This window comes from Halichoerus grypus, chromosome 13, assembly GCF_964656455.1.
Source record: "Halichoerus grypus chromosome 13, mHalGry1.hap1.1, whole genome shotgun sequence".
Classification (NCBI taxonomy): domain Eukaryota; kingdom Metazoa; phylum Chordata; class Mammalia; order Carnivora; family Phocidae; genus Halichoerus; species Halichoerus grypus.
Window position 1 is genome coordinate 94,355,998 of NC_135724.1, and position 25,550 is coordinate 94,381,547.

General features: G+C 43.1%; 1 long non-coding RNA gene across 1 annotated transcript; it reads left to right on the top strand.

Annotated features, from left to right (window-relative positions):
• The first annotated feature begins 4,121 nt into the window (after positions 1-4,121).
• LOC144379817 (uncharacterized) lies at positions 4,122-18,652 on the top strand. The gene is made up of 3 exons (XR_013443218.1): positions 4,122-4,182; positions 6,501-6,561; positions 18,133-18,652. It is a non-coding gene; the product is annotated as an uncharacterized LOC144379817 (long non-coding RNA).
• The last annotated feature ends 6,898 nt before the right edge of the window (positions 18,653-25,550 follow it).

A 25,550-nucleotide genomic window follows, 5' to 3' on the forward strand; every position in this document is an offset into this window, starting at 1 on the left:
TTATATCAGGAAGATTTTCAATTTGGATGAAAATCAGAAGATTTTTATGTTCTAGATTTAGAGCTGTGTGTCTTTTGAATATTTTAGTAAATCCTTTCACAAAGGTCTCAGAATATTTTTCTTTCCCTCTGGGTACATAGTTTCATTTTAGTTAGGAACTTTTTTTTTTTTTTAAAAGAAACCCTATTGGACGTTTTTTTTTTTTTTAATTCCAGTATACTTAACATACAGTGTCATATTAGTTTCAGGGGTGTAATATAGTGATTCAGCAATTCTATACATTTCCCACTGCTCATCACAAGTGCACTCCTTAACACCCATCACCTATTTAACCCATCCCCCCCCACCCCCGGTAACAGTTAGTTTGTTCTCTATAGTTAAGAGTCGATTCTTGGTTTGCCTCTTTATTGTCCCTTTGTTTTTTGTTTCTTAAATTCCACATATGAGTGAAGTCATATGGTATTTGTCTTTCTCTGACTTATTTCACTTAGCCTTATACTCTCTAGCTCCATCCATGTTGTAAATAGCAAGATTTCATTCTTTTTATGGCTAATATTCCACTGTGTGTGTACACACACACACACCCCCCGCACATCTTCTTTATCCATTCCTCTACCGATGGATACTTGGGCTGCTTCCATAATTTGACTATTATAAATAATGCTGTTATAAACATTGGGGTACATATATCCCTGTGAATTAGTGTTTTGTTTTTTGGGTAAATACCCAGTAGTGTGATCACTAGATTGTAGAGTAGTTCCATTTTTAACTTTTTGAGGAACCTCCGTACTGTTTTCCAGAGTGGCTGTACCAGCTTGCATTCCCACCAACAGTGAATGTAAGAGGGTTCCCCTTTCTCCACATCCTCACCAACACTTGTTTCCTGTGGTTTTGATTTTAACCATCCTGATGTGAGATGATATCTCAGTGTAGTTTTGATTTGCATTTCCCTGATGATGAGTGATGTTGAGCATCTTCTCATGTGTCTGTTGGCCATCTGGATGTCTTCTTTGCAGAAATATCTGTTCATGTCCTCTGCCCAATTTTAAATTGGATTATTTGTTTTTTGGGTGTTGAGTTGTATCAGTTCTTTATATATCTTGGATACTAACCCTTAATTGTATATGTCATTTGCAAACGTCTTCTCCCATTCTGTAAGGTTGTCTTTTAGTTTTGTTGATTGTTTCCTTCACTGTGCAGAAGGCTTTTATTTGATGAAGTCCCGATATTTATTTTTGCTTATATTTCCTTTGCTTCAGGAGACATACCTAGAAAAAAGTTGCTATGGCTGATAGTGGAGAAATTATTGCCTGTGCTCTCTTCTAGGATTTTTATGGTTTCACGTCTCACATTTAGGTCCTTAATCCATTTTGAATTTATCTTTGTGTATGGCATACGAAAGTGGCCCAGTGTCATTCTTTTGCATGTATCTGTCCAGTTTTCCCAACACCATTTGTTGAAGAGACTTTTTCCTATTGCATATTCTTTCCTCCTTTGACAAAGATTAATTGATCATACAAACATGGGTTTATTTCTGGGCTTTCTATCCCATTGATGTATATGCCTATTTTTGTGCCAGTACCACATTGTTTTGATTACTACAGCTTTGTAGTATAACTTGAAATCTGGAAATTTGATACCTTCAGCTTTGTTTTTCAAGACTGTTTTGGCTATTCAACGTCCTCTGTGGTTCCATACAAATTTTAGGATTGTTTGTTCTAGTTCTGTGAAAAATTTTGATATTTTGGTAGGGAGTGCATTAAATCTGCAGATTGCTCTGGGTAATATGGACATTTTAACAATATTCTTCCAATCCATGAGTATGGAATGTCTTTCTGCTTATTTGTGTCCTCTTCAATATCTTTCATCAATGTGTTTTAGTTTTCAGAGTGTAGGTTTTTCACCTCCTTGATTAAGTTTATTCCTGGGCAATATCTTTATGATACAGTTGTAAATGGGATTTCTTTCTGAATTTCTCTTTCTGTTGCTTCATTATTAGTATGTTAAAATGCCATAGATTTTGTATCCTGCACCTTTACCAAATTCATTTATCAGTTCTGATAGTTTTTTGGTGGCATATTTAAGGTTTTCTATATATAGTATCGTGTCATCTGCATAGTGAAAAGTTTACTTCTTCCTGACCAAACTGGATGCCTTTGATTCCTTCCTCTTGTCTGATTACCATGGCTTCCAATTTGACCAACTTCTGACCCTGGAGTTCATTATAAAAATCCTTTCAAAGCTGAGACAAATAGTAAATATTCGTGGCAGTATTGCACTCTTCTTTTTTTCTTCTTTTAAACCCAAAGTATATCAATCAAGTTACTCAGCCAAAACCAGTAAGTCTTTTAGGACATATCTGTGGACTAACAATGCATCTCCTAAGAGGGTGCAAAAGATACAGTCTTCCCAAGATCCAGAACCACTCCCAAGTATAGGCAACATAAAGAAAGACAGTTCCCCTGAGAGCTGGCGACAGTCAGTAGGATATTAGCGACAAATGGGGTACAACCCACAGCTCAGTCCAGCCATCTTCTCAGGACCCTAACCTGACAGTTGAGGGGCCTGCACGTGCAAGAACAGACAGGCAGGCAGAAAGCCGAGCCAAATTCTCAGGACACAAAGCAAGACAAACAGGAAAGCAATAGCTGCCCCTGGGAGTGAAAGAATCAACAACCAGTGGGTACCCCAAAACCAAATTCACAAGAGTCTGGATTTGGAAAGGAAGAAACAACATGAAATTTTACCTAACTCTCTTTGCCAGCTTCTGCCAGGTTCCTCAGTATCCTGTCTGCAGGCTCCAGAGCAAGTGAGGTGTCCCAGCGGGTCCCATCTGGGTCACCAGAAACTGTCGAAAAGGAAAAATTAATTTTCCTTCTACCTTTTATAGTGAGTTCTTGGCTGAGACCGCTTTCCCTCTAGGGCACCTTGTAAATGGATAAGCTTATCGAAGTTAAAATTTTCCTACTGTGGCTACTGTGATTCAAGATTATTCTTAGTGATATGTTGCCATTTCTGCAAATATGTACAACATCCAGAACCATAGTTTTTAAACATATAAAGAGCTGGGGTATGAGAAGACGGATCATTCTTCAGAACCTTAGGGTCCCGTGTCTCCTTTGGTTTCTGTTTGACAAATTTGTCACTTTTGCTTCACACCAACAAACCCAGTAGCTCCCAAAGTGGAACTATGGACTAACCAGCAGAACCCAATAAATCAAGACTGTGGACTAACACAGGGCTAGGGACTTCAGGCTCCAAATGGAACCATCTGCCAGCTCAAGCTGACCTGCTAAATACTGGACTAAAAAAGGCCATTAGACCAGGCAGCTCAAATGCAAAGCTCGTATACAAGAGGAACTTACCCGTGGCCTGTGGAAACGTGAGAAAGACCAAGAACTCAGAGTTCAGCAGGTACCAGCACCTGGGCTTCTTGTTATCCCCAGAGCCATTAGCAGTCTTCTCTGGGTCCCATCCTTCTCATCAGACCTGTTCAAAGAAATTTTTCCAGTCAATTTATGGACCTAGTTGGCTTTTATTTAGTGATTCATGAATCTGACAACACCTAATCTAGCAGATAAAAAGAAGCACCGAAGATCTGTACAAGGTAAGAGAAGTAAGCAGGAACAGGAAGTTATGCTGGGCATTTGCTGATGGGTAAGCATGGTTACTCTTCTTATATGGGGCACAGGGAAGTCTTGGGGCAGGTCATCTAACTTGTGCTGAGCAGGGAAGTGCTTATTGGTTGACCTAGACCCTCCTTTTCTAGGAGAGCAAAACATAGAAACTTAAGTTTTGGTTTGCTGACATAGGGTTAACATTAGCAACTCCATTTTGGACCTAATCTGGTTACTTGAACAACACTGACATAAGCTATATCCATAGTTCTTTTTCCCCAAGTGTGTCGACCCTGCTCTAGATTATATCTCAGATTCCTCTGGTAAGTATACCTGAGCTGGGATTTCTCCAAAGTTCCCGAGTTGTGTCCAACCTGATCTGGTATATTTCCCTCATCCCCTAGGGTGCGTATACTCTGACAGTGGGTGTCTCCCAGTTCTCCAGGGGGGTCTACACTGACCTTGAGTGTCTCCCCAACTCCCTAGGTCTGACTGCGCTGATGTTGCAAGTCTGCCAATTTTCGCATGGGTCTACACTGATCAAGGAATTCCCCTGAATCTCCAGGTATGTCTCCTCTGACCTGGGATGTGTCCATAGTTCCACAAGTGTGTTAATCCTGACCTAGAATCTAACTCCTCCAGAAGAGTGAACTCTGAACATGGATGTGTAATACCTCAAGTAATCTACTCTGACCTGAGATCCCCCCAGCTCTCCAAGTATGTCTACTTTGACATGGGATGTCTCCTGGGACACGCAGAGGTATCTACACTGAGCTGGAATATCTTCCTAGTCCCCTAGTTGTGTCTAATCTAGGTCCTCCTAATTCTCCTAGTGTGTCTACTCTGACCTGGATTATCTCCCTAATTACCCAAGTATGTCTATCCTATCCTGGGATATCTCCCTAATCCAAGCATGTCTACCCTAAACTGGGGTGTATCCCTTATTCCCCAGGTTTGTGTATACTGATCTGGGAAGTTTCCCTTATTCCACAAGAGTTTCAACCCTAAATAGGATGTCTCCCTCATTCCCCAAATGTGTCTACACTGACATGAGATAAATCCCTAACATCAAAGCTGAGTCTAATACAAACTGGGATTTTTCTAATTCCCAGTGTGTGCCTGCTTTGTCTTGGGTTGTCTTGCTAAACTCCATGTATGTCTACACTTGGGGTATTTATCTAATTATCCTGTGTGTATACACTGACCTGGAAATCTACCTAATTTCCCAGGTGTGTCGATTCTAAAATGATTTGTCCCAATATTTCTCCAAGTATGTGAACCCTGGCTTGTCCCTGTAATTTCCAAGGTGTCTACCCCGAACTTGGATGACTCTAATTTGCCATGTATGCCTACCCTTATCAGGGATCTCTCTCTAATACCACATCTATGCTGAAGTGGTATGTCTCCCATATTCCATAGGTTAGTCTACACTGACGTGGTTGTCACTCTATTTCCCCAGCTGTGCCTTCTGACCTGGGATGTTTCCCTACTTCCCCATGTGTTATTCCAGGTTATTCCTAATTCCTAAGTTGTGTCTACCATGAACTTGGAAGTCTCCCTAATCACACTAACCTTCGATGTTTCCCATATTCCCCAAATGTGTTTACTGTGATGGGAGATCACTCTCTAATTCCCTGGGTGTATTTACTCTGACCTGGGATGTGACCCTTGTTCTGTATGAGTATATACCCTGACCAGTGAGGTCTTTGAAATACACAGACCTGGGGTGTTTCTCTAGTTCTCTAAGTGTCTCTACTCTGATAAGTACTTAGACATGTATTCCTAATCCAGTGTGCTAACACTGGAAGGGGAAGATGTCTCCCTAATTACCCAGGTTTGTCTTTATTGACCAGGAATGTCTAATTCCCAGCTGTTTCTACCTTGATCTTATATGTCTTTTTAATAACCAGAGGTGTCTTCTCTGACCTGAGATGCGTACCTTGTAATCAGTTGTGACTGATCTGGGATGTATCCCTAATTCACCAAATGTGTCTTCAATGACCTTGGATATCCCCCTAACTCCGCAGGTGTTTCTACCCTGACCTGAAATGTTTTCTTCATTCTCCAAGTGTGTCCACCCTAACCTTACATCTAGGAATTTTCAGAGATAATATATCTTCTCTGACCTGGTATATCCGCTTATAGCCCAGTCGTGTCCACATGGGCATGAGTGAATCTCTAATCCCAGTTGTTTTTATTAATGACCTAGTTTGTCTGTCTAATTCTTTAGGTGTATGTACACTGACCTGGGATGTGTAATTCCTCAAGTGTGTGTCCACTGACTTGGGATGTCTCATTAAAACAGGGGCTTATCTGTACCACTCTGGAAGTCTCCCTCTTTGCTTTGTTGTATCCTGACTTGGCACATCTCCTTAATTCCACAGGTCTGTCTACCCTGACCTTCGGTGTCTCTGTAATTCCTGAGATGTATCTAAATTAACCTGGATTGTTTACTAATTACCCATATGTGTCTACCAAAAGTGGCATACCAATTATGTCTGCACTGACCTGAGCTGTCTTAATTCCCCAAGTGTGTCAGCACTAACCTAATATGATTCCATAGATTCCCAGTTGTGTCTACCTCAACATTGGATGTCTTTCTAATACTGCAGGTATGGCTACACTAACCTGGGATGTTTCCCTCATTCTCCTGATGTCTACACTTGACCTGCTGTGTCTACCTAGTATGTCTACTATGACCTGGAATGTCTAGTACCTCAAGTGTGTATACTCTGACTAGGGAGGTCTCCCTGGTTCCCCAGTTGTGCCTACCTTGATCTAACCTGGACTGTCTTTCTCTTATTCCCAGTTGTATCCAGGATGTCTCCCTAGTTACCAAGCTGTGTCTATATAGTTCACTTATGACTCTCTATTTCCCCCCAGGTAATCTACCTTGACCAAAGTTGGGTCCACAATGACCTGAGATGTCTCCCTATTTCTCCAGGTAGGTCTATTCTGATTTGTGATGTCTCTAAGACCCTAGGTGTGTCTATCCTGATTGCAATGAGTCTTTAATTCACCAGATTTGTCAGCCTGGCTTGGGATCTCTCCCCAGTTACCCACATAGGTCTTTCCTGATAGTGACTATTGTGTGTAGCCTGATCTGGAATCTCTCCCTCTTTCCATAGAGGTTTCTTCTCTTATCTAAATTCTAAAAGAGATGTCTCTCTTTTGACTATGGATTTTTCCCTAATGTCCTGGGTTGTGTCTCTGCTGACTTAAAATGTCTCTGTTTCCCCAGGGAAAGATACTATGACCTAGGATGTCACCTTGATTCCTCAAGTATTTCTATACTAACTTGGGAAGTCTGTTTCCCCAGGTGTGTGTTCTCTTAATTCCCCAACTCTATCTACTCTGATCAGGGATGTATCTTTACTTACCCCAGTGTATATAACCTAAACCTGGATGTTTCCTTAATAGTCAGTTGTGTGTACATTTACCTGGGATATCTTTTCCCCAGGTGTGACTACTCTTATCTGAACTCTCTACTCAGGACTGTCTACAGTTGAGGATGTCTACCTAATTTCCCAGGTGTGTCTATTCTGACCTTTGTTATATCTCTTATTCCCTGAAAGGTCCACACTCATGGGGGATGTCTCCATAATTCTCAATATGAAGATCATCATATTGATGTCTTCATATATTCTCAAATACACCCAGGATAATTCCCACATCCCAGATGTCTACCCTGACCTAGAATTTCTAAGCCCTAATATTACTACTCCTACCTGGGAGGTGGACCTTATTCCCCTGATCTGTCTCCCTTGACCAGTGATGTTTCCCTGTAACATGGGTGTGTCTACTCTGACCTGGTATATCTGCCTAATTCCCTAATGTGTCTATACTGATTGGAATGTCTAATTCCCAAAGTGCTTCTATTCTAACCTGGGATTTTGACCTAGTTGCCCAGGAGCACCTACCTTTATAAGATATTACTGCAAAATTGCCTTGGTGTGTCTAAAAAAAACACTTGAAATTCCTTAGAAGTGATCCTATTGCAGAATGTCTACAATTACAATAAGAATATGTCATTGCTAGTACATGTTTTGCTTATATAAATAACTCAGAAAAAAACTGAAACCCAATTACACATTATGAAAAACAATGCAGATTGGCTTGTAAATTGGCATCTTGGATTTGGGGTATTTTCAAAGATTTGATATTATACTCCTGTTACTCATGTTAATAATACCCCTGTGTATTATATCTTCTCACAAGTCTTCAGTGCTTTTCAGTAAACACTGACTAATCAAATGATCTCCATGTGTACTGAACAACAAAGCAACATGAACAAGAATTATCAGAAGAACCTAATGAGATTGATTCACTATCTTCAGGTCCAAAGAAGGCCCATAACCAAGAGTAATGCTAAATAGCCACTCTCAGTTCAACTGAGAGAATGATCAAAAGGAAGGGATTGTTTTTTTAAAAAAATGAAATAGAGACCACAGTTTCGATATGCCCCTAGACCAAAGACTCATGGTCACTTAACCAGATCTTAAAACTGTCTCAATTCCAAAAATTCCAAAAATACTGACTCTGATTTTAAACAAAACTTAAGCTTGATTCATGTCAGCATATGCTAATCAGCTAAAATCAAGTAAGCTGATGTAATGAAAAGGAATGTAAATTACTAATAACAAATCACAATGGAAAATGATGTACTTACAGTTTATAAAGCATGAATGTGTAACAGCCTAGAGCAGTTTCTTACCACTTTCAGTTTGAATGTATCCCTGTTTCCAAAATGCTTGTTTCTCAATAAAATATTCATCTCAGAGCTCTCTGAATTTTATTTTTCTAGTAGATACACCTACAAAATGAGACATCGCAGGTTAGTGTAGACACACCAGATGAAACAGGGAGACACCACAGATCTGGGCAGACATGGAGAGCTAAGATGACATCCTACAATAAGGTGGACATCCCTGGAGACTGAGGGAGACATCCTAGGCAAGAAGTGACAAACTTGTGGAATTAGACATCCAAGATCAAGGTAGGCACAGCTAGGGAGTTAGGGAGACAACTCAAGTCAAAGTAGACATAACTGGGAATTAGGGAGACATCCCAAGTCAGGGATGACAAGACAGGAAAATTAGCAAGACCTCAAAGGTCAGAGTAGACACACTTGGGAAGTCAGACATCCCAAGTCAGGATAGAAACTCATAGGAATAAGGGAGATCCCACAACAATGTAGACACTAGGGAGATATGCCAATTCAACGTAGACCCACCAGGAGACATCTCTGGTCAGAGTAGACACACCTGAGGAAGACCTCCCAGGTCAGTTTAGACACACCTGGAGATTTAGAGAGACCAATGAGATCAGAGTAGAAGCATATAAGAAAATAAAGATATATGCCAGGAGCATCTGGGTGGCTCAGCCAGTTAAGCATCTGACTCTTGATTTTGGCTCAGGTCATGAGATTGAGTCCTGCATCAGGCTCTGCACTGGGTGTAGAGCCTGCTTGAGATTCTCCCTCTCCCTCTGCCCCTAAACCCCCACCCCACAGCTCTTGTGTATGCTCATACTCTCAAAAGACCAAATAATAATAATAATACATATATATGTATGCCAGGTAAGGGCAGACACATTTTGTGAATTAGGGAGAAAAATCCAACACCTGGGGAGTTAGGGTGACATCCCTGATCATGGTTGACATTTCAGGGGAACAGAGAAGACATTCCTTGTCAGGAAAGACACACTTGGAAGATAATGAGAACTCACAGATCACTGTGACACACTAGCATAATTAAACAGACATCCAAAATTAGGACAGACAAACCTGAGGAATTAGTGAAAAGTTCCAGTTCGGTGTAAACATACCTGGAGAATTAGACATCTCAGGTAAGTGTAGGAACACCTGGGGAATTAAGGAGTCTTGTCAGTGAAGACCTACCTGGGATATTAACAGGACATTCTAGGTCAGAATAGATACAAATAGGGAGTTAAACATCCCAGGGTTGACATATCTGGGGAGTGCTCGCTTCGGCAGCACATATACTAAAATTGGAACGACACAGAGAAGACCTATCTGGGGAAATAGGGAGTCATTCCAGTGAAGATGTACCTGGAAATTAGAGTGGCATCCCAAGCCAGGACAGACACCTTCATAATTTCTTAGGTCATCTCCAGTCAGTTTAGACATACCTGAGGAATTAGGGAGACATCCAAGGTTACTACGGAAACACCTGGACAACTAGAGATCATCCAAGTTTAGGACAGACACCCCTAGTGACTAGAGGCAATCCCAGGTCAAAGGAGAAGCACCTTGTGAATTAAGGAGACATTCCAGGTCAGTATTCTCAAAACTGGGGAATTGGGGAACACTCCAGGTCAGTGTCGACTCACCTGGAGAACTTGGGAGACATATCAAGTTCAAGTAGACAAACGTTGGGGATTAGGGAAGAATCCCAATTAAGTGTAGATCTACCTAGGGAATAGAGAGATATCCTGGGTCAGAGTAGACATGCCTGGGCAATTAGAGAAATGTCCCAATTTAGTGCAGACAAACCTGAGAAGTTGGCAGACATCCAAAATCAGGGTAAACACACCTGAAGAATTAAGGAACTATCCAAGGTTAGTGTAGACACACTTAGGCAATTATGGAAATATCCCAGGTCAGGGTAGACACACCTGAGGAATTTGGGATACATCCGAGGTCAAGGTAGATATACTTGTTGAATTAGGAGACATTCCACATTACAGTAGAGATACCTGGTGAATAAGACAGACATTCCAGATAAGACAAACACATAGGGATACCTCGAAGTCAGAGAAGACACCCCTGGAAAATTATGGAGGCATTACATATCCGTGTAGATACACCTAAAGGATCATGGAGACCCACCAGGTCAAGGGAGATGCCACTGGAAAATTAGGTAGTATACCAGGTCATAACAGACCCTTGAAGAAAAAGTATACTAGCAAAATCAGTGTAGACGTGACTAGGGAATTGGAGGTCATCTAAGGCCAGTGGAGAGCCCCCTGGGAAATTAAATATAGACATACCTGGGTTAGTATGGAGGCCACCAAGGTCAAAGAAGACATACCTAAGGAAATAGACATCCTATGCAAGACAAAAGACATCTCATGTGAGGAATTAGGGAGACATCACAATTCAGAGAAGACACTACTAGAGAAATAGAGTAAAATCCTAAGTAAAATAGTCACACCTGGTGAGGCAGGGACACATCTCAGGTCAGCTTAGATTCATTAGGGAATTAGGTATATATCCCAGTGCTACAACTGGGGCACTGTTGAGAAGACCAACTCAGGGAAGATGCTCTTGGAGAATAAGGGAGTCAACTCAGGTCTGGGTAGATACCTCTGGAGAATTAGGGAGACATCCACATAAGAGCACTTAGAGATACATTGCAGGACAAGTCAGATGCACCGGGGAACTAAGGAGACATCCCAGTTCAGGGTAGACCCAACTGGGGTATTATGTTGACATCCTATTCAGGTGAGACACACCTGGGGAAATCAGACATATCCCAGATCCACAATGTTACTGTGGACATATCTTGGATATTAGGGTACATCCCAGGTAGTAAAGACACACCTGAAGAAATTGAGACATCCCTAATCAGAGTAGCACACCTGTGGAATTAGGGCGATTTCTCAGGTAAAAGAGGATAATCCTGGGGAATTAGTGAGACATCCTGGGGATTCATGGTGCTATCCCAAGTCACAGAAGACACACCTGAGGAATTAGAGAATTCAAAGTTCAAAGTAGACACACAATAGGGAATTAGGTAGATATCCCAGATCAAAGTAGACATTTCTGGGAGATAAACATGACATCCCAAGTCAGTGTAGACACACTTGGGGAATCAGATATATCAGGGTAGTCACACCTGTAGAATTAGTAAGACATTGAGGAACGTTTAGACATACCCAGGGACTTAGGGAGACATTACCAATTAGCACAGACTCTCCTGGGGAATTAGGGAGCTATTCTAGTCAGAGTAAAAACACTTGGGGGAAATTTCAGACTCCCTAGGATAGAGTAAACACTCATGGGGAATTAGGGAGACGTACCATGTAAAAGATGACACAATTGGGAATTAATGAGACTTCCTGTGTCAGTGTAGACACACCTGGGAAACTGAGTACATACCAGGCCAGAGCAGACACACCTGGGGAATTAGATCTTAAGTCAGGGTGGACATACCTGTATGTATGAATTAGGGAGATATTCCAGATGAAAGTAAATATACATGAAGAATTAGAAGGTAATCTCATTTCAGTATAGATACACTTGAGTTATTATGAATAAATCCCAAGTGAGGGTAGAAACATCTGGGGATTAGGGAGTCATCCTAGGTTAAGGAAGACACCCCTGGGATATTAGAGATACATCCCAGGTCAGGATAGACAAACATGAGGAAAAAGACAACCCAAGCCAAGGTAAGGAGACATCCCATGTAAGAGCACTGGTTTACCCAGAATTAGTAAGATACAGGCCAGAGTAGACACACCTAAGAAATTATGAAGACATCACAGGTCAGTGTAGACATACCTGTGGAATTATGGATACACACCAGGTCAAGATATACAGTCCTGGGGAACAAGTAGACAATGCCAACTCATAATAGACCCACATTAAGATTCAGGGAGACATCCCAGGTCCATGTAGACACCTTGGGAAATAGTATTTCAAGGTCAGTGGAGATACACTTTGGGAATTACGGAGACAATCCAGGTTACAACAGACACACCAGTGGATTAAAGGAGACATCTCTGGTCATATGAGACATACCAGGGGAAATAGGAAAAAATCCAAGGTCAGTGTAGACCCTTCTGGGAAATTAGACATTCCAGGTCAGAGTAGACACATGGAGATTTAAAGAGACATCCAATGTCTGAGTAGAGACATATGGGGAATTAAGGAGACATGCCAGGTAAGAGTAGACATCATCTTTCAGTGTAGACATACCAGTGGAATTAGGGAAACATCATTAGGTCAGAGTAGATATACCAGTGTAATTAAAGAGACCACCAATGTCAAGATCAACAAAATTGGGGAAATAGGAAGACATCACAGGTAGAGTAGAAACACCTAGGGAATAAAGTGACATCCTAGGTCAGAGTAGTCACATCTGCAGTCTTAGACGCATGCCAGGTCAGTGTAGGCAAAGCTAGGAAATTAGAGAGATATCCCAGGACAGTGTAGTCACACCTGGGGGAAAAGGAAGACATGTAAGGTCTGCAGACACAACTGGGAATTAGGGAGACTACACAGGTCTGCGTAGACAGAGCTGGGGAATTAAGGATGCATCCAAGGTCATTGTAGATGCTTCTGGTAATTTATAGAGACATCCCAGGTGCATAGACCTGGGGAAATAAGAAGATGAGTAAGAGCGAAGAAGATCCACTCGGGAATTAGAGATACTCCCTAGGTCACAGAAGATGCATCTGTGAAATTAATAAGAATTCTAAGTGTAGTCTCACAAGCCGAGTTTGTGAAATATTTGTGTCAGAGTAGACACACATGGGGACTTAGGAGAATCCCAAATCATGCTAAAAGATGGAGATATGAAACACTGAATGACAGTTGACACACCAAGGAATTAGGGAGATAACCCAGATAGCATAGACAGAACTGGGGAGTTAGGACGACATGCCAGGTCAAAGTAAACACATCTGGTGTATATGGAGTTACCCCAGGTTTGAAAGGGACACCTGGGCAATTAGGGAGATATCCCAGGTCAGTGAAGACACACTTGAGGTATTAAGGATACATCCCATGTCAGTGTATACAGAACTGTGGAAATAAGAAAACATCCCATGTCAGTGTCATATCTTGAGAAGTAGGGAGGCATCTCAGTTCTGTGTAGACACGCTTAATTAGGAAGACGTCTCAGGTTAGATGACACTTGTGGAAGGTAAAGAAATATCCCATGTCAGAATAGACACACCTGGGGTATTAGTGAAATGTCTAAGGACAGTATAAACACACTTGGGATACGCTGGAGACATCAAAGTCAGAGTAGACATCCATGGGAAATTAGAAGGTAGTTCCAGTGTAGACATGCCTACTTTATTATGGAGACATCTGAGGTAGTGTAGACACACATGGGGACTTAAGAAGATAACCCATTTCGGTTTAGATATACTTGCACTAGTAGGCAGTTATCCCAAGTCAGACAAGACACACATGGGCATCTAGAGAGACACTGGTCAGGATAGACACTATTACAGAATTATAAAGGCAAACTATTACCGAGTCAACACATCTAAGAATTAGATATATCCCACACCAATTTAGACATGCCTCAATTTCAGGTCAGATTAGAAAATCCAGTGGCATAGGGAGACACATGAGTTTTGAGTAGATACACCATTAGAATTAAGGAGATATCTCTTGAGAAAACATACCTGGATAATTAGGGAGACATCCCAAAGGGGTATAGACAACCGAAGTAAGTTTAGACACACCTGGGGAACTAAAGATATCTCCCAGGTCAGGGTAGATACTCTTGGGAAAGTAGACATACTTGAGATACTAGAGAGCCATCAGGCTAGACACACTTTTACAAACAGAGGGAAAAAAACCAAGGTTAGAACAAAAACACCTGGGGTTCTATATAGACATCCTAGGTCAGAGACAGCACACCAGAGAAAATAGACCAGATCAGTGTAGGCTCACCTGAGGAATTAGGGGACCATCTGAGGTCAGTGTAAACACACCTGGGGGCAAAGAGACCCCAAACTCAAGATAAAAACACCTGTGGATCTATGAAGATAGAGCATGTCAGAGTAGACACACCTAGAAAACAAGGGGACATTCTGAGTAGTGTAGACATATCTGGGAATGAGAAACATCTTTGGTCATAACTGACACACTTGGGGGTTTAGAGCAATACCCCAGGTCAGTATAGACATACATGGAGAATTAGGGAACCATCCTGAGTCAAGGTAGACACTCTTGGGGAATTAGAGAGACATCCTAGATCAGGGGAATTTGAGGAACACCCACGTCAGAGAAGACACATCTGGGGAACTAGGTAGATAGCCCGTATTAGAGTAGACACAACTGAGGAGATAGGGAGACAACCCACATCACTGTACACACTTGGGGGGGAATTAAGAAACATCATAGGTCATAGTAGACTCACTGGAGAACTAGGGAGACACCCGAGGTCAGTTAGACACGTTAGACACAGCTGGGGAGTCAGGGTTATAACCTTGGGGCTTCCCAGGTGAAATCTGAAACCAGCAATCCTACATGAAGGGCAGGAAGAGACCAAAGAAAGCAGCAGACCACTCCAGGTCGGTAGGTGGCAGGTTCAATAAGCAAGGGAACTTACATTCAAGACTTGTCTTGGGTAGCTGCTAGACAAGTAGATCTCTGCACCCACTTGCCAAATCCTAGAAATTTATATAGAGGCCTTAACTGGGTTCAGCCCCATATTACCATCTAGATGGTCTCAGTACCACATCACTATCTAAGGCTGTGTCCTTGAGGCAGCTTCTGGGAGCAGAGCAGAGAATGCAAGCAGAATGCACATTCTAATGATAGGGGAGAGGATGAGGAGCCTTCAACTGCCTGGATCTAGCTCATGCATCAACCGGTGGTCACATCCTCTTGTTGGCCGACTCCAACATTTCATGTCACAGTAGACGCATTTTGGGGCAAAGAGAGATGTCTCATGGCAGTGTATACAACAGTTGGGAAATAGAAAGTCATACCAGGTGAGAGAAGATGCACCTAGTGATTTGAGGAGATGTATAACATCAGAGTCAACAAACCTAGGGAATGAGGAAAACATCCCCAGTGAAGATAGACCAAACTGGGACATTAGAAAGAGATCCCAGGTCAGAGTAGACACATCTGGTTTATTATGAAGACATACCCAGTCAGGGTAGACAACCTAAGATACTTGGTGGATGTCAATAGACATCCCAGGTAAATACAGACACTCTTGGGGAATTCAAGAGTCATCCAAGTTCAGCGAAGGCATTACCAGGGAATTAGGGAGACATCCCAGGTCAGTGAATACGCACCTGGGGAAGTAGGGAGACATTCCATGTCACAGTAGACACATGAAAAATTTGGAAGACATCACTGGACAGGGTAAACACATATGGAAAAGAAGGGATATAAGCCAGTTCAGAGTAATCAAACCTGAGGAATTAGAGAGACATCCTTTATCAGTGTGGACAAGCCCAGTGAATTAAGCAGACAACCAGATTGTGTTAGACACTTGTGGGTAAAAGAGAAACAGCCTGGGTCAATGTAGATACAACTGAAGCACTATGGGACTATCCAAGGTAAGAGTTAACCCACCTGGGGAATTAGGTAGACATCCATGCTTGGGTAGACACACCTGAGCAATTAGGACGATAGCCAAGGTTGAAGAAGACATAGTTAAGGAATAACTTGACATCTCACATCATGGTAGACACATAAGAAGAATTATGGAGACATGCCAGGTCAGGGTATACACACATGAGAAATTAGGGAAACATCCCTGGTTAAGTTCCATACCTTGGGAACTAGGAAGATATCCCAGGTCATGGTAGACATAACTTGGGATTTATGTCAACATCCCAAGTTAGTGGAGACACACTTGGGTTATTAGATTGAAATCCCAAGTCTGAGTAGACCCATCTGAGTAATCATGGAGACATCCAAAGCCAGCATATACAATCCTATGAAATTAGAGATATATCACAGGTCAGTGTAAACACATAGGGAATTAGGAAGGCATCTAGTTCATTGCAGACACAACTGAATAATTAGGTCAATAACCCTTGTCAGAGCACACACACCTGGAGAATTAGGGAGCTATCCAAAGTCAGTGTTGACACATCTATGGAATTAGACATCCCAAGTCAGGACACACATATAGGGAATTGGGGAGCCATCCCGGACTATTGTAGACCCACCTGAGAAATTAGGGACACATCCTCAGTGAGGGTAGACATGCCTAAGCAATAAGGGAGACATTGCTGGACAGTGTGGACACAGTGAATTTGGAAGACATCCAACTTCAGGGTAGACATACATTGGAATAAGACAGACATTCCAGATTAGACACACCTACAGAATTAAGGAGAGAGGACACACCTGTGTAATTATAGAGATGTCACATTTCAATGTATACACAAAATGGGGAACTAGGGAGGCATACTAGGAAAGTGTAGAAACACCTGTGGAATTTGAGAGACATCCTTCATCACAGTAGACACACACTGGGAAGTTAGGGAGACATTCCTGGTCAATGTTGACACATTGAAAAGAGCCCGGGGGGGGGGGGGGCGGGTATCATTAGTTAGTTTAGACAAAGTGGAGAATTAGGAAGACATCCAAAATCAGGAAAGAAACCTTTGGGCATCATAGAAACATACCAGTTCAGTATAGAAATACTGGGAACAAGGGAGATCTACAAGGCCAGTGTAGACAGACCCAGGGAATTAGAGAGACATCCCAAGTCAGGGACAAGAGGAAGATCCCCAATCAGAGTAAACACACCCAGGAAGTTAGGAAGATATCCCAGACCAGTGTAGACACACTTGTTTGAATTCTTCCTGCACTGCTGCCTGTGCATTTAGGGTTTAAATTCCCTTCAGGCTGTCCTTTTTCAGGGAAACATCTGGAAGTCTATAATGGCTGGAGGATCTAACCTTAAAACACTGAGACAGCTAAAGCTTGGGGGAGACAAATACCTCTTCACCTCCTTTATTCATGGCACTAGCTCATTACACTATGTGTGGTTGTCATGGTAACAGGTGGGGACAAAAATCCTGAAAAGCTTGGAGAAGATAATTTTGTAAGTTCGGACTCTTGGCTACAAGACTTAAACGTGATTCTTGCCGACTTAAAACAGGGCTCTTTTTTTCTTTTCTTTTCTTCTTTTTCTTTGGCCTGAGTGCTTGGAAAGGCCACGTGTGGACCGCAGACACAGCTGCAGTCGGGCTCAGTGGCGTCACGAGGACCCCAGGCTCTGCCTCCCTAACTGCAGCCCGTGTCAGGCTTCCCGTAGCAGCCCTGAAAGGCCCAAACTCAGATCATCGTTCGTATTAGCAGTCCAGGACTTTAAACTAGTCATTACCAGTCCCTTCCTGGTCAATACAAGGTGCTGAAGTGAGAAGTTTGGCCAAATCTGGGGGTGTAGGGAAGGTGTCCCTGAGGAAGTAACATTTCATCCAAGACTAAAGTGAATGTCAACTGAACCAAAACGCGCTACAGGAGAGCACCCGAGGCCGAGGGGATTGCAAATGCAGGGGCTCGGGGTCTGAAGAACGGATTCCAGGTCTGGGCAGGGAATGTGTGTGACAAGCCTGGGGCATCTTGAGGTTTTATAAGGCGAGGCAGCTACGAAGGGTCAGGGAATTGTGTCAGCGGGACAAAGGAACCGGCATGATGGGGCTCTCACTGGACAGGGTGGGTTAATTCAAACATCAAAAGGATAATGACTTTAATGGACTAAAAGTCATTGGGCATATAAAAATTCAAGCCTAAAAATCAGAAATGAACGTGTGGGCATTACTATTTCCCTTGCAGAGATAAAGGGACCAAGAGAGAATACCATGAACAGCTACACACCAACAGATACGCTACATGAAGTGGACAAATTTCTAGAACACGCAAACCACAACGGACTCCAGAGGAAATAGAAAATCTGATGAGACCAACAAGGGAAGAGACTGAATCAGTGATGAATACCTCTGAGAAAAGAAAAGCTCAGGACCAGATGGCTTCACCAGTGAATACACTACATTTTTAAAAAGTGGTTTCAGTGCCCACTGACCTGCTTCACAGATGACCCCAGCAGCTTTCACCAGCTTTTGCCACACGGGTATTCGCATTTCTGACATGACCTGCCTGAGTCTTTTACCACTTCCTCCCCCTCCCTCCAATCAAAGCCCAGGAAGAGCATGAGAAGCCATCCCAGGCCTCTGTGGCTGAGCAGCGCCAGACACCAGCCTAACCCCCGTGGCTGGTGCGCACTGCTGTGCGGGCACCCTGCCAGCCTGAGGCCTTCACTGGCCTCCACCGCAGTGTGCACACCCAGGGGGCACTGCGCAGCCCTGGGAGAGCATACTGACAGCCAGGGGCCCCTGCAGCTCCCAGTGTACCCACAGAACTCCTGGCACTTACTGCATACCTTAGCCCCTAACCACTAGGATGAGCTTGCACGGGGTCCCTGCCCACCCCCACTTCTAGCTGCGCCCTACAGCCAAGCTTATACACCGGCCCCAGCCGTTACTGCTGCTTGCCCTGGTCCCTAGCTGTTGGACCTGGAGGCGCTGCTGAGGACTTACAGCCCTTACAGCATCTGGGGACACATCCCCCAACAACACTCACCAAGCCTCACGTGGTCTTGACACTGTGGACCCCAGTGACATAAGTGCGTCACCATGCCATTCTGGAATCAGCGCCACCACACTTCGTATCTGGAAGCTCACAATACATTCCAGCATGCTCCTGTCTGCAGGTGAAGGCCCTTCCTTACTGAAGTCCATCTGCAAAGTCTGGAACAGTGATTCAAACATACAGACACCACATGAGGCTAGAGGGATGATGAAGAATCAGGGAAACATGACTCCACCAAAGGAGTACATTAAACTCGCCCCAAAGAAATAGAGACCCACAGATTGCCTGACAAAGATGCTCAGAGAGCGGGGCGCCTGGGTGGCTCAGTCGTTAAGCGTCTGCCTTCGGCTCAGGTCATGATCCCAGGGTCCTGGGATCGAGCCCCGCGTTGGGCTCCCTGCTCAGCGGGAGGCCTGCTTCTCCCTCTCCCACTCCCCCTGCTTGTGTTCCCTCTCTCACTCTCTCTCTCTGTCAAATAAATAAAAATCTTTAAAAAAAGATGCTCAGAGAGCTCCAAGAGAATACAGATAAATAATTTAATGAAATCAGGAAAACAATACAAGGTCAAAATAAGAAGTTCAACAAAGAAATAGAAAACATTAAAAAAAAAAAAAAGAACCAAACAGAAATCACGGAGCTGAAGAATACCATGATTGAAATGAAGAATTTAATAAAGAGCTTCAAAATCATCTGGACCAAGCAGAAATAAAAATCAGTGAGCTCAAAACAGAATACTTCACCCAGCAAGGCTGTCCTTCAGAAATGAAGGCAAGACAGACTTTGCCAAACAAACAAAAGCTTTGGGATTTCATCAACACTAGACCTGCCTAACAAGAAATGCTGAAAGGAGCTGGTCAGATGAAACAAAAGAATGCTAACCAGTAACATGAAAAATATGAAAAGAAACAGTATACCGGCAAAGGCAAGTATATAGTCAGATTTAGTAATGCAGTGTGGGAGTATGTGCTAAGCACTTAACTTATATAAAGGCTGAAGAACAGAAGTGTTAAAAATAGCTATAGCTACAATAATGTGTTAATAGATACACAACGTAAAAAGACTAAACAAGTGTGACATCAAAGACAAGATGTAGGTGGGGTGGGAATACTAAGGTAGAGTTTTTATATGCAACCAGTGTTGTTATCCACATAAAATAGACTCTTACATCTGTAAGATGTATCAAGTAAGCCGCAGGGTAGCCACCAAACAAAACCACGTAAGAGAGGCTACACACAAGATAAAGAGAAGGGAGGGGTGCCTGGGTGGCTCAGTCAGTTAAGTGTCCAACTCTTGATCTCAGCTCGGGTCTTGACCTCAGGGTCATAGGCCTGTGCTGGGTGTGGAGACTACTTAAAAAAATTCCAAAAAAAGATAAAGTGGAGGGAATCAACATATGCTGTTGCAGAAAATTATCAATTCAGAAAGGAAGAGAAGAAAAAGTAATGAAGAAGCTCCAAAACACCCAGGAAACAATTAACAAAATGTAATAGTAAATCCTTACCTATCAATAACTATGTTAAAAGTAAATGGATTAAGGGGCACCTGGGTGGCTCAGTCGTTAAGCATCTGCCTTCAGCTCAGGTCATGATCTCAGGGTCCTTGGGATCGAGCCCCGCATCAGGCTCCCTGCTTAGCAGGGAGTCTGCTTCTCACTCTGCCTGCCACTCCCTCTGCTTGTGCTTGCTCATTCTCAAATAAATAAAATCTTTTAAAAAAAGTAAATGGACTAAATTCTCCAATCAGAAGGCATAGAGTGACTATATAGATTTACCAAAAAAAAACCCAACAACAACAACAACTATGCTGCCTGTAAAACACTCACCTCAACTTCTAGGACATACACAGGCTCAAATTAAAGGGATAGAAAAACACATTCCACACAAATGGAAACCAAATGGGAGCAGAGATGGCTCTATTTTTATAAGACAAAATAAATTTTAAGTCCAGAACAGTAACAAACAAAGAAGGTCATTAAATAATGATAAAGGGGTCAATTCATCAAGGGGATATAACAATTATATATGCACCAAATATCAGAGTACATAATTACATAAGCAAGTACTCACAGATCTGTAGGGAGTAATAGAAACAATAACAGTAGGGGACTCAATACAGCACTTTCAACAATGGCTAGACTATCCAGATAGTAAGTCAGTAAGAACACATTGGACTTGAACTATACTTTAGTACAAATGGACCTAACAGAAATATACAGGACACCCCATCTAACAACAGCAGAACGCACATCTTCTCAAACATATATAGAACGTTCTCCAGGGTAGATCATATGTTAGGTCACAAAATAAGTCTCAGTATATTTTAAAAGACTGAAATTATAACAAGTATCTTTCCTGACCACAGTGGCATGGATCTGGACATCAACAACAAAAGGCAAACCGGAAAATTTATAAATCCGTGGAAATGAAACAACAATGAAATCAAAAGGGAAATGAAAAATATACTGAGGGACGCCTGGGTGGCTCAGTTGGTTAAGCGACTGCCTTCGGCTCAGGTCATGATCCTGGAGTCCCGGGATCGAGTCCCGCATCGGGCTCCCTGCTCGGCAGGGAGTCTGCTTCTCCCTCTGACCCTCCCCCCTCTCATGCTCTCTATCTCATTCTCTCTCAAATAAATAAATAAAATCTTTAAAAAAAAAAAAAATATACTGAAACAAAAACAACATATCAAAATGTATGGGATACAGCAAAAGCAATGCTAAGAAGGAATTTTATAGATATAAAATACTGAATTAGGAAAAAAGAAAGATCTTAAATAAATAACCTAGCATTATACCTCAAGGAACTAGAAAAGAATATCCACATGCAAAAGAATGAAACTGGACCCCTATCTTACCACTCTCACAAAAATTAACTTAAAATAGACTTAGGACTTAAATATAATATCTAAGGGGCGCCTGGGTGGCTCAGTTATTAAGCGTCTGCCTTCGGCTCAGGTCATGATCCCAGGGTCCTGGGATCGAGCCCCTCATCGGGCTCCCTGCTCAGCGGGAAGCCTGCTTCTCCCTCTCCCACTCCCCCTGCTTGTGTTCCCTCTCTAGCTGTCTCTGTCAAATAAATAAATAAAATCTTTAAAAAATAAATAAATAATAGATAATAAATATAATATCTAAAACCATAAAACTCTTAACAGAAAACATGGGAAAAGCTCCTTGACATAGGTCTTGGCAATGATTCTTTGGAATAATACCAAAAGTATAATCAACAAAAGCAATAATCAAGGAGTGGGACTACGCCAAACTAAAAAGCTTCTGTACAGCAAAAGGAACCATCAACAAAATAAAAGGCAACCTATAGGATGGAAGAAAATATTGTAAACCATGTATCTCATAAGAAGTTAATATCAAAATGTATAAGGAACTCATACATCTCAGTAGCAAAGAAAAAAAAATCTGATTTTAAAAATGGGCAGAGGACTTGAACAAACATTTCTCCAAAGACAACATATAAAAAGGCAACAAGGACATGAAAAGTTGTTCAACATCACTAAATATCGGTCATGGTGTTAAGCAAAACTACAATGAAATATCACCTCACCTGTTAGTATAGTTATTATCAAAAAGACAAGAGAGGGGGCACCTGGGTGGCTCAGTCAGTGAAGCATCTGCCTTTGGCCAGGTCATGGTCCCGGGGTCCTTGGATTGAGTCCCTCATCGGGCTCCTTGGTCAGCAGGGAGCCTGGTTCTCCCTCTCCCTGCTGCTCCCCCTGCTTGTGCTCTCTGTCAAATGAATAAATAAAATCTTAAAAAAAAAAAAAAAAAAGACAAGATAGAACAAATGGCACAATAGGGAGAAAAGGGAACTCTTGTGTACTGTTGGTGGGAATGTAAATTGGAACAACCACTATAGAAAACAGTACAGAGGTTCCTCAAAAAATAAAAACATACAACTACATAATATGATCCAGCAATAGCAGTTCTGGGTATGTATTTGAAGAAAATGAAATCACTATCTTGGAGTGGTATATGCAGCCCCTGTTCACTGCAGCATTGTTCACAACAGCCAAGTCATGGAAACAACCTAAGTGCCCACGGATGGATGAATGGATAAGAAAATGTAGTATGTATATACAGTGGAATACTATGCAGCAATAAAAAAGGAAATCTTGCCATTTGCGACAAGATGGATAGACCCAGAGGGCATTATGCTCAGTGAAATAAGTCAGAGAGTGACAAATACTCTGTGGCCTCACTTATATGCAGAATCTTAAACTCATAGAAATACAGAGTAGAATAGTGGCTGCCAGGCTCTGAGAGACACACACATGGGAAGACACTGATCAAAGGGCACAAACTTTCAATTGTAAGAAGAGTAAATTCCGAGAGCTCATGTATAGCATGTGACTGAAGTTAGCAGTACTGTGTCGGGTGCTTGAAAGCCGCTATGACGGTAGAGCTTTGATGTTCTCTCCATAAGAACAATAGCAAAAGGACAAAGAGGTGAAGGATGTGTTAGATAACCTTATTGTGGTAAACATTTCTCAATACGGGTGTCAAATGATCCCATTGAACACCTGAAACTTACACAATGTTATGTCAACTGCAGCTCAATTAAACTGGGGGCGGGTATTACAGGTCGATATCCCTTACAAACATTGATGTAAAAATCCTCAAAAAATACTATAAAACCTAACCAGGAGCATAGTAAAAGGATTATATACCATGACCAAGTGGTATTTATCACAGGAATGCAAGGATGGTTAAACATACAAAAATCAGTCAATGTAGTACAGATAATTATTAGAATTTAAAAATCATGATCCTATCTGTCAAAGCAGAAAAAGCATTTGGCATATTCTTTTATTTTTAAAGATTTTATTTGTTTGAGAGAGTGTGAGAGCACACAACCCAGGGTGGGGGGTGCAGAGAGAGAGGGAGAAGCAGGCTCCCCACCAAGCAGGGAGCCCGATGCGGGACTCGATCCCAGGATCCTGAGATCATGACCTGAGCCAAAGGCAGATGCTTAACCAAGTGAGCCACCCAGGCGCCCCCATTTGGCATATTCTAACAGCCTTTCACGATTAAAAAAAAAACAAAAATTTCAAGAAACTATGAATGGAAGGAAGGTCCTGAATGTGATCAAAGGCATTTAAAAAAATCATTCCATATATCAGATACCTAGAGTAGTAATATTTATAGAGACAAAAAATAGATGGTGACTGCCATGGACTGGGGAAGGGGTAATTGGGAGTTACTGTTTAAAGTATACAGAGATTCAGTTTTGCAAGATGAAAAGAGGTCTGGAGATGGATGCTGGTAATAACAATAGGAATGTACTTAATATCACTGAATTGTATACTTAAAATTATTAAGATGGTGGGGCGCCTGGGTGGCTCAGTTGGTTAAGCATCCCCAAAGTCTGTCAACTGATGACTAGACTCACAAGTGGTCCATCCATACGATGGGATATTGCTCAGCCATAAAAATGAATCGAGCACGAATGCAGGTGGCACCATGGATGAAACTTGAGAGAAAGAAGTCGGACACGGAAACTCACCTACTGCAGGATTCCGTTTAGAGGAGGTGCCGGGAGCACAGCACTGCAGATGTCCTAAGTGTCTCTGAATTGTACCCTTTAAACTGCGTAATTTTATGTTATGAGAATTTCACCTCAATTAAAATAAAAACCATGAGCAAAACAACGGAGGCAGGGCTGACAGAAAACACAGAGACTCTGCTCCACGGGAGGTCGCTAGGATGCCCACTCATCACTGCAAACTGATAAAGAGAACCACCCCGCATTTCCCCAGCCTTTACAACATGAACTACGCTTCCTGGTAAGTCCAGGTCCTCGTGAATGTGGAGCCGCTCTTCTAAAGAGAAGAACACAGGGGTCGGCGGCGACAGCACGCGGGGCAGCAAGCACGCCGACGACGGAGCGAGGCTCCAGTAAGACAACAGGACTTTACTCCGGGAGTGTCTGCACAGCGCCAACTGTCATAAAACATCATGCGGACCCACAGTCGCTGGGACAATGCGGAATTAAAAGGAAAACTGTGTGTGTATCGTGGCCCACTTTTGTTTCAAAGCCGACGCGTGGCATCGACCTGCGGAAAACTGCCCGGGCCGAGAGAGACCCAGCAGCCGCCGCGGGTGGGGTCCGGAGGCCGGGCCTCCTGCTACCTTCGACGCCCCTCACTGGTTTGCTTCCTCTCCCGAGGGGAGCCACGCGTGGGCTCCAGGTCGGGGAGGGAGAGCTCCCCCCGCCTCGGACCGCAGGCCTGACCCCTGGCCGGGCGCGAGGGTCCGGGGCCACCCGGGACGAGAAGAGCCCGGGAGGGGCCCCAGCCTGCCGTGCACCTGCCAGGGGCTCCCAGGGCCCCGCAGAGCCGGGAGCTGCCCAGGGCTTTGGCCGCTGGGGCCACGTCCCGCACTCGGCGGCCACAGCCCAAGGCCAGGTTCGCAGCCCAGCTGGACGCTGCAGGTCCGCGGAACGGGCGGCCGAGCACGAGCCCCTTCTGTCCTCCAGAGCAGCCTCCTTTCTCCTCGGGGACCAGCTGGTGGCCTGGGCCCCTCGTGCACCGTCCCCAGGACTCCCCTCCCAGGAACTCCTGGGCCAGACGCCCCCCACGCCCCATCTGCACCCTGC